We start from the raw sequence: 10,179 nt of genomic DNA, 5'->3' as shown, positions 1-10,179 counted from the left end.
ACAGGAAGTTATGGGGAATCTTCAAATGTTTCCTGTAAGTTATCTGCCCTTCTTATTTTTAAAATGATTATTTCAACAGTTCCTTGGTGGCCTAGCAGTTAAAGGATCCGGTGTTATCATTGCGGTGGCTCAGGTCACTGCTGCGGTGCAGGTTTTATCCCTGGCCTGGGGACTTCCACATCCCATGGGCATGCCCCCCAAAAGAAACAGATTAACCACTCTCCTTCCAGGTCCTACCCATGTTAATAAACCGTGTGCAGCTAAAATTGAGCACTCCTTCACTCCTCCCTGCTCCAAGTGATGTGCTAAAGCAGTTGTATATATTACTGCATTTAATCCTCAGAACCCTGCGAGGTCTAAGTGGTTATCTCCACTTTTCATTAGATTAACCTGAGGCACCAAAACAAAGATGGCTTGAGATCACTCAGTTACCATGTGCCATGAAAAAACTACCACTCATGAGATTTTTTTTACAGAGCCCATGCATTCAGTTGTTGCCTCAGAATGGCTTCTCTCAGCTCAGTACTGATTGTGAGGCAGAAAACAAATCTAGTATGTGATTGCAGTTTTCTCAAAGCCTAGTTTGTTGCAACCTGTCCTGATTTTGTCCATTTATTGAGCTATTTTGAAACTTTTACTACAATCCGTATAGAGAATTGAGTTCCCACGCCTGAAACCAGTAGCACAGTAGTAACGAACAAAATCTCTAGAGCCGCATGGACCTGGTTTTTAAATCCTAGCTCCACCGTATACTGGTGTGTGTGACCTTGGGCAGGTTACCTAATTGCTCCATGTGTCCAAGTCTCATTTGTTTTTTGTTTTTTTTGTTTTTTTGGGGTTTTTTTTTTTGTCTTATTGCTATTTCTTTGGGCCGCTCCCTTGGCATATGGAGGTTCCCAGGCTAGGGGTCGAATGAGAGCTGTAGCCACCAGCCTACGCCAGAGCCACAGCAACGCGGGATCCGAGCCTCGTCTGCAACCTACACCACAGCTCACAGCAACGCCAGATCCTTAACCCACTGAGCAAGATTGGGTTACAAAGGTGGATTGTGTTAATGTGGGGATTCAGATGGAAAGAAAGAGGGAACAGCAGTCTGGCTGAGGTTTGGAATTAAATTCCCAAATAGCTAGAGAATGCAAAGGGACCGAACCCGCAACCTCATGGTTCCCAGTCGGGATTCGTTAACCACTGCGCCACGACGGGAACTCCCCAAGTCTCATTTGAGCAGCCTTTCGTAATTGTCCCAGGTAGAGTTCCTCACTTTTTACCTCTGGGGTCTGTCAAACATACCAGGAACTACTCTGTACATTATCTGTGTATTATCTGTGTATTACGGTACTTCACAACTCATAAGTAGCAGAATCTGGACTGGCATCCAGATCCAAATGCAAAGCTGCGCTCATAGCAAGCAGCTATGCTGTGCTTTGGCAATATACTGGATGTGATAGGTAAGGAGGGAGAGAGGACGCAGATGGGATTTTTTTAGCATAGGTGATTAGAGAACATCATTATTGGAAAGGCTACAAACTCCAATTATCAGCTTGTGATACTTCTTAGTCTTAGCCCCCTATACACTTACCTGATCCTTTGCTGATCTGTAGAATGTGGGCAGTAGTTCCCAATTTGTGATGGTGCTTTGAGGATTATATTATGTGATGTGTTAAAGCAACGAGTTGAGATCCTAATATTTAGGCGCCGAGTGAATGATTTTCCCCCAAACTTTTACAGAAGGGCTTGGACTTTTCAGGAGGAAGAATCTGGTTTAGCCAGGTTATATTTAATGTCAAGGAATTAATAACTAATAATTAGGGTTTGACGTTCAGTTAGGAAGTCAAGTTGGAAGCCGATGTATTGATTCATCAGTGTAATTTTAAAATGTAGTTAAAACTTAGGAGAGGTTATTTATACAACAAATGCTTGAATACGTACTGCACGCTAAGCAGGGGTGGTATGATAATTAACAAAGCAAACAGGCAAGTGGGATAGTAGATTTAGAAAATGTATGTTGAATATGCTTTTTCAGTTTGGGAAATGGAAAAATACAGCTGTTTTTGAAACAGAAACAACAGGAATATGAGTCTTGTTGCTCAAAAATGGATATGGGTCAAAAAGAACCCAATAGGTGTACATTCAGATGAAAAGAAAGCCTGAGATGTGGATGTAGGAGTTTTTAGAAAAGGCTGAGAAGGGAAAATATTCTACCTGTTTCTGAAACAGCTTTACAAAGGTGGATTGTGTTAATGTGGGGATTCAGATGGAAAGAAAGAGGGAACAGCAGTCTGGCTGAGGTTTGGAATTAAATTCCCAAATAGCTAGAGAATGCAAAGCATTTGTGAATACCACCCCCCCCCACCCGCCATCCTAGTCACATATTTATATTAAAATATCTTTTGTAGGTGCTTCTAGAAATGATAATGGCAATAGCCACGTAATAGACCATTGGGTGTCTGAGATTGGGGAAGACTTCCTAGAACTGTCCCAGCTCCCGAAGGGATAATAATAATAATGACAGCAACAGTAATAGTATAGTGACTAATCTTTATGGGGTGCTCGGTATGACCTGCACACACTGTACGAATGTGTTTAATTCTTATTTACTGATGAATAGTAAATCACCTTCGCTTTACCAATCAGAGATTAACTGGTGATCAGTGAGGAGCAGTGTGCAGTATAAACAACATAACCAATAGCCCAGAAACCCGAAAATTGCATGTTGTGAATTATATGTAGTTCAGAAATATGGGAACATAATCTTAACGGTTTTTATGTTTGTCTATTTTTATTTGTGTTTGGCTTTTGTTTGCTGACCAGAGATAGGTAATGGAGTACATTTGACATTTCAATTAATACATAGAATACATGGAAATATACTTGAGGTGTTCTTTTTTGCTTTTTTTTTTTTGGTAAAAATGAGGAGAGCTGGATGCACTTCCCTGGGCTCACAGAAATGCATTTCTCATTTATTCAGTGCATTCAAGGAGGAGGGATACCTAGATGACATTAGGTATTTTCTAAATCAGAGGGCATGCAAATTAAATGCCTTCACAGGCTAGCAGGTAAGTGGAGTAAAGGATGAAAAGAAGTGATGAGAATGGGGGTCAGTGTATTAATTTTGTACCCTGCCCGACTACCTTTACATTCTCTCTTTTTTCCAACCCCTGAGCTGGTCACACCACACAGCTCCGAAGGCTGAGCCGCCCCTTCGTGACTGTGCCTCAAACACTTAGTGATGGTTTCCGTCGTCGCTGTAAGACCTCTCTTTTGCAGTTGATTTCTCAGAGCCTTAGGATATCAGGTCCTGCTACTCCCACAAATAACCCTTGAAATTGGTGGGTGGCGGGTGGGGTGCCTGCAGGCTGTGTGGTAAAGGATTTGGGGGGACTAATATACTTAACAGGACTGGCAGCAGTATTGTTCTTATGGACGGTGTTCCAACCTACATTTTATCATCTGTCTGATGTGATACATTACAGAAAAGCTAAGCAAATAGAACAGTAACCACCCATATACCCTAGTCCAACCATTAATACATTATGTACACATGCATGTGCTCGCATGTGTACAAATGTTCATTGTACCTCCCTCTTCACACTTCTCAGGTCATTTCTTAAGAATAAGGATAGTCTTCTCTACCACCGTGATCACTCGGAAGCAAAAGAGGGATGTATTGAGCAGTATCCTGTGATACCTAGTTCGTGTTAACATTTTTTCCAGATTCTACCAAAATGTCCTGTTGTTTGTTTACCGTGTGATATTGTTTCTATAAAAGTATCAAGCTTGCAAAACAACATTATAGTTGCTTATGGATGAATTCGGATATAGTATTTTGTGTGGTGACCACTCAGTTACGTGCTGTGGAAGAAAGGAGGTATAATCGAAGAAGGGGTACATAGGAGATGTCTGCTGTATTCGCAGTATGTTTCTTCAGGCGAGGGGGTATGTGTTTTTTGTAGTATTCTATAGCTTTTTCTATGCTTGATTTTTTTTTAAAATTTCTTTAAAGCATAAGGTGTAGTGGTGAATGACTAAGAATCAGGGCTCTTTTAATGAAAAAAATGTTACCTTAACGTTTCTAGGGATGTCGAAATATTAAACTACTGTCCATCCACCTGTGCTCTTGACTGTCTTTTCAGTGCAGTAAACCTCCTTGCTGTCCTGTAACTTCCACTTCTTGCTCTCATTTTGTCCCATGGTCTATAAACATACTCAAGTCTTTATAATCTTTAAAAGAAAGTCTTTTAAACTCCCATTCTCTTGAGGTTGCTGTAGAATTTCTCTCCTCCGCTTTGTTTCAGAGTTCTTAAAAGAATAGTCTGTACTTGGAATCTTTAATACATTACCTCACTCTTCTGTAATCTGGCTTCTGCTCGCTCTATTAAAATAGCTCTTACTAAGGTCACTGATCTTCTGAATCCTAAATCCAGACGTTTTGCTTTTATTATTTTTATTTTTATTTTTTTTAAATTTTTTTGGGGGGTCTTTTTAGGGCCTTATCCGTGGCATATGGAAGTTCCCAGACTAGGGGTGCAATCAGAGCTTCAGCTGCCGGCCACAGCCATAGCCACCAAAACACTACATCAGGGCCAGGTCTGCAACCTATACACCACAGCTCAAGGCAACACAGAATCCTTAACCTACTGAGCAGGGCCAGGGATCTAACCCACGTCCTCATGAGTATTAGTTGGGTTCATCACTGTGGCCATAATGGGAACTCCCACACCTTTTATTTTTAATTATGGTTAAAAAAACCAGACTTTTCCATGTTTACCTTAATCATTCTCTACATTTTTTATTATTGACCACATGCTCCTTTTTTAAAGCTTTTTCATTCGTTCATGTTGCTTTGACCTGTTTGCAGATTTTAATCCTCCTCACAGCGTTGTTTCATATGTCTCCCCAGTTTTAGGTTCCATGTCTTCTGGATATCTTTAGCCGATGTTGGGCCCCTCAGACTCAGCATGTCCAAAATTGAACCCATTATCTTGCCACACATCAGTTTCTCCTTCTGAATTCCATTGCTCAAAAGGTCGGCACCCCCATTCATCTAGTCACCCATCTACAAGTTTTAAAATCATGCTGACTCTCCCGCTTCCTCGTATCTCACAGGCCGCTGGTTTACCACGCCCTTTCCTCCAGAATATCTCTCAGCGTTCCTCTCTCTGCACTGCTGCCGCCTTTGACCCAGCTCAGGTACTCACTATCTGGTCTAGAGCAAGAGCCCTAAGAATGTCTTTTATAGCTGTCTCCCTGCCACCCCCACCCCATCTCTCACATCAGAAGCCAGTCATGGTCTATGCATTGCATTTGGTTGTGGTATTGCTTTTGTCATCTTTAATCTAGAGCAGAGGATGGCTTGCAGTCTCTTGTACTCAGGTTTTACCGGAAGGCGGCCGCATCCATTCATTTACACATTATCTAAGGCTGCTTTCCAGCTTAGTGTGGTAGAGTAGTTGCAACAAAGACCATCTGGTTGGCAAAACCTGAAGTATTTGCTAATTAGACCTTTACAGAAAAAGGTTGCCAGCCTCTGGACTAGAGGCTAGACTCACTGAAAGAAACATCTTTAACTTTCTCACTCAGTGCTATTTGAAATTGTGCATCTAAGGTTCTCTCATCCCCAGTGATAATATTTAATACGTCCCTAGAAATATTATAGAACCTAAATACTATTAACTTCCGAAGGTCTTTCCCTCCAGGTGAGATTGGAAGGCTTTAAAGCAGAAAGCACATTATTTGGCTGTTTTGTTCGTTACATGATGCATATTTAATACAAAAAAAAAAGTGTGAATTTTACGGGATCTTAAATTCCTCCTGAGTGAATTATGCTGTTCCCTTGAATTATCTGCTGTCTTTGCTTTACCTCCACACATCTTCTTTCTGAAGAGGTGCTATGTGATGCACTGCTAAATTCTTTTCAAGGCATGGTGCTAGAGCTGCCCTCAGTCCTCCCAGGGTACTTTTATGTGAGAGAGGATGCTGATGGTATTTCAAATTTCACAAGTTTCTCGGTAAAGTGCAGGCAGCATAAAAGTTGTGTTTTGCATTACACTCAGTAAAACAACTGTCACCTTTCCTCCTGCCCGAACAGAGGTTTGCAGTCTCGCTGGTGTTCTCACCACTTCCTGGAAAAGTGTAACAGTCATCTTCTAATTAATGATGTTGCTATGTGTTTATCCTCCAGATCATGATGGGTTTTGGCTTCCTTGTGTGTAAGGGAAATATGATCTTTGACGCCTTCCAATTCTGAAATAGTCTCTAACTCTGTGAAACACTTTTCAGTTGTGATTGCTGAGGAGTCCTGCCTTCTTTACAACCTTTACAACTTTAGTTAGACTAATATCTCTCTACCCCCATCCCCTACCCCGCACGTACACATACTCTTAGATTTTTTCCTAAGCTGCAGTACTTTTCATAATAAAAAAGGTCTTTGTGATCCATCCTTGAAAAATGCAGGTTTTGAAATAGCCTTTTAATTTAGGTTTGGGGGAAAGGATCAAGTCGTTTCCAGGTTAAAAATGGAATTTTAACTAATAATTACTGGCGGCATCTCTTACTTTCCTAAAATACATGAAGGGATATATGGTGAAAGGCAAACATCACCACCTCCAAACCAGCTTGTGAGAAAAATTGTCGCTAACATTAAAAGTGACAGAATTGGTTTGCAAAATGTATTCTATTTCTTGGGGCTTTATGCTTTTGATATATATGGACTAAAGAAAGCTTTGCTTTTCTTGCAAGTAGCAAAATCTGTTTTTTTGTTTTGTTTTTAATAAAATCTATTTTGTAATGGTTTCTTTGCTTTTATGTGTGAAGAAATTCCCATTCAGTAATAACTTCATGGTTTCATCTTTTAACACTTGAATCATTTGGAATTATTTTTGATAGGTTGTCTCATTTAAAAAAAAATCTTTCAAATTATTGAATATTCCTTTTGCTAATTTCAAATGCTAATTTTTGACATATAACCTTAGATATATATGTACTTGGGTCTGTTTGGGAGTTACTTTTCTGTTCAATTGAAATTCTTACATACTCTGGTAGTACAGTGCTGTTTAACTGTGGAATCGTTGCATGATAATGACGAGTTTTTTTTAATCCTCTTATTTGTTCTACATGAATTTTTAAATTGCTTTAATCAAATTACAATCTCTTGGAGTTCCCTTGTGGCCTCACATTTAAGGATTTGATGTTGTCACTGCTGTGGCTCAGGTTCATTTTCTGGCCCCAGGAACTTCCACATGCCTCAGGTACAAGAAGGAAAATTACAGATTCTTGTTAGCAATTTTTTATAATTGAATTAAACTTAGAAGGAACACTGTTACATCTTATTGAGGATCAAGTTTCTATACTTAGTCAAGTCTGCTATGGCCTGCAATAAAATTTAATCATGTAATTACCTTTTAAGTATTTTTGTTAGCTTTATTCCAACTTCCTTTATGGTTTTTCTAGCTGTTACAATTACTATCTTTTTTCATCCCATTTTCTCGTTGAGTATTCCTGGTGTATAGAAAAACTATTGCTTTTTACATGTTAACCTTTTTTTGTTTCTTTTCTACGATTTTTACCTCATTTTGGGGTGATATTTCATCAGTATGTGCTGAGTAGTAGTATTGATGACAAAGATTCTTGTCTTTTCCCTGTTAGGGAAATGCTGCTTTTGTTTCACTGTTAAATCCCAAATCCATTCCTTTATTTTCAGCTTGGGTTATTCTGTCTGTTATTCTCGATTTTATTTTCTTATTCTTGCCCTATGGAAGTGGCAAGGCAGACAGGCAGACACAAACACACAAGCAAATGGTACTTTTGCCATAGTCCATGAGATGGTCGTGCTGGCTTGATTGTTTTATATTTGGAGAAAAGTAGATGCATGGGGGACTTTGTAATATTTTGGATTTGCTATGCACAGGAAGGAATCAAGGATAAATGTTAGGTTTTAGGAAACTTACTGAGATGAGAACTGGTATAGAAGCAGGATTGTTTTTCTCCTTTGGGAGGAGGTGCCTGTCCGGGTATAATCCAGGAGTTAACATTCTTTTGGGGATATCTTAGTGGCTAGTGGAACTTGGCAAATGGTTATTTGATTTCTAATTTTGTTCTTCATTAGGGAGGCGTGGTTGAAAACCACGTGCTTTGGAGATAGGGCTGAAAAATAACAATCATTGATGCACTAATTACATCAATAATTAATGATAATAATGCCCTCCCTTATTAAGTACCTAATCTGGATGTGAGACGGGTACTATGACTGTTCCTACTTAACAGATGAGGAAACTAAGGCACAAAAAGATTTAGGATTTTACCTGTGGATCACTGGTAAATGCACTCTGGCTTCAGAATTTTGCTCCTTCTTAATTACTACCACCAAACTGCCTCCCTTGAGTATTTATCTGAAGCTGGCACTGAGCTGCATATTTTACATGTGATAGTAGGTTAACTAATCAACCAGGTAAAGAAGTGCGTACATACTATTTGTAACTGTTTTGCAGATTTGGTTATACAGCTACCACGTAGAGTCCAGACTTGAATCTAGGTGTCTGGATAGTTGCAGCCATGTTCTGGGTCACCTTGCTTTTTTAACCTAATGATGAATCTTGCCTTGGTAATTTTCTGCAAGTTGATCTTTGAGGCTTCATTTCCTCATCTTTAAAGTGAAGATGATACCTGTGCTCTAGGGTTGTTGCAGGGATTCAGTGACAACGTTGCATGTAAAGCACCTGGTTCAGAGTGCTGAATGATGCTGACAGTGCAGGTGCTGAGCTGTTGATTTCCTTTTACCCAGTGAGATTGACTGATTTTTTATATTCTTTATTTCGTGAGAAAAGTCTTCCTCTTGGGCACTGAAAGATAGAAAGCTTTCCTTGGCCGCTTAAAACTTCCCAAGGATTCTTAACCAGAGAGCAGAAATGGGAGTCACTTACGGAACTTGAAAATAAATACATTTGGCGAATTATTTAGACATTTTTGGTGTCTGTCTAGTTCTTTTCCCTGCTACTCTTTCTAGCTCATCGCCTTTTGTTGCTTAACCATTGTGCTTTGAGAGGAAATGATGCAAGATGAATCTGATTTTCTGCATTAGTAATACCCTCATAGTGACTTGTGTTCTGGGCCTACAATGCCTGGTGATGAGTTCGTTACATCTGGGACATGACTTGGATGTGTATTACTTAAAAACACTATGCATGACTCTGATTAATACTGTAATAGAGAACTACAATGTGAGTAGCCCCCTAAAGACAATCTAAAGGCAGACATTTATGCAGGGTAATATCTCTGAGGATTTCTAACTACCAGGCCCCTAAAAATGAGAGTAATGAATTTGGGAAAGTATTAGAAGTACTAGAACTGCCTGCCCTTCTTACAACAAAATAGTTAGAGTTACCATCTAAGATAATAGACTTGTATGAGTAATCTTTTTTTTTTTTTTTTTTTTGGTGTGGTCTTTTTAGGACCACACCCTCGGCATATGGAGGTTCCCAGGCTAGGGGTTCAGTTGGAGCTGTAGCTGCTGGCCTATGCCGCAGCCACAACAATGCAGGATCTGAGCCGCATCTGTGACCTACACCACAGCTCAAAGCAAGGCCAGATCCTTAACCCACTGAGCAAGGCCAGGTATGGAACCTGCGCCTTCATGGCTACTAGTCAGATTTATTTCCTCTGAGCCAGGATAAGAACTCCCCATATGACTACTAATCATTAATGTCTTCAGTGTCAGCAGTTGTTTTTGTTTTTGTTTGTTTGTTTGTTTGTTTTTGTCTTTTTGCCTTTTCTTGAGCTGCTCCGGTGGCATATGGAGGTTCCCAGGCTAGGGGTCTAATCGGAGCTGTAGCTGCCAGCCTACACCACAGCTCATGGCAACGCCAGATACTTAACCCACTGAGCAAGGGCAGGGATCGAACCTGCAACCTCATGGTTCCTAGTTGGATTCGTTAACCACTGCGCCACGATGGGAACTCCAGCAGTTGTTTTTTTGTTTTGTTTCTTTCTTTTTTTTTTTTTTTAATCATAATAACTTTGTGATCTTCAACATGACCATTTTTTGGTTGTCTGCTAATAAACATGGTGTCAAGGTAAATTAGGACATTTTTATGAAGGAGAGTAGAACTAAAATTATTTTTGCTTGTATGCAGTGTTTTTCAGGTTGAATATCAATACTAATGACATAGAAGTGTAATGGAAAAG

The 10,179-nt window shown here is 39.8% G+C and overlaps 1 protein-coding gene across 7 annotated transcripts in view; it reads left to right on the top strand.

The window, feature by feature from the left end:
- TNRC6A (trinucleotide repeat containing adaptor 6A) overlaps positions 1–10,179 on the top strand; it is a 109,967-nt gene that overhangs the window by 58,377 nt on the left and 41,411 nt on the right. The window lies entirely within an intron of this gene.

The sequence above is a fragment of the Phacochoerus africanus genome, chromosome 5, assembly GCF_016906955.1.
Source record: "Phacochoerus africanus isolate WHEZ1 chromosome 5, ROS_Pafr_v1, whole genome shotgun sequence".
NCBI classification, from domain to species: domain Eukaryota; kingdom Metazoa; phylum Chordata; class Mammalia; order Artiodactyla; family Suidae; genus Phacochoerus; species Phacochoerus africanus.
The sequence above is the reverse complement of the archived record's forward strand: the minus strand, read 5'-3'. Positions and strand labels throughout refer to the sequence as shown.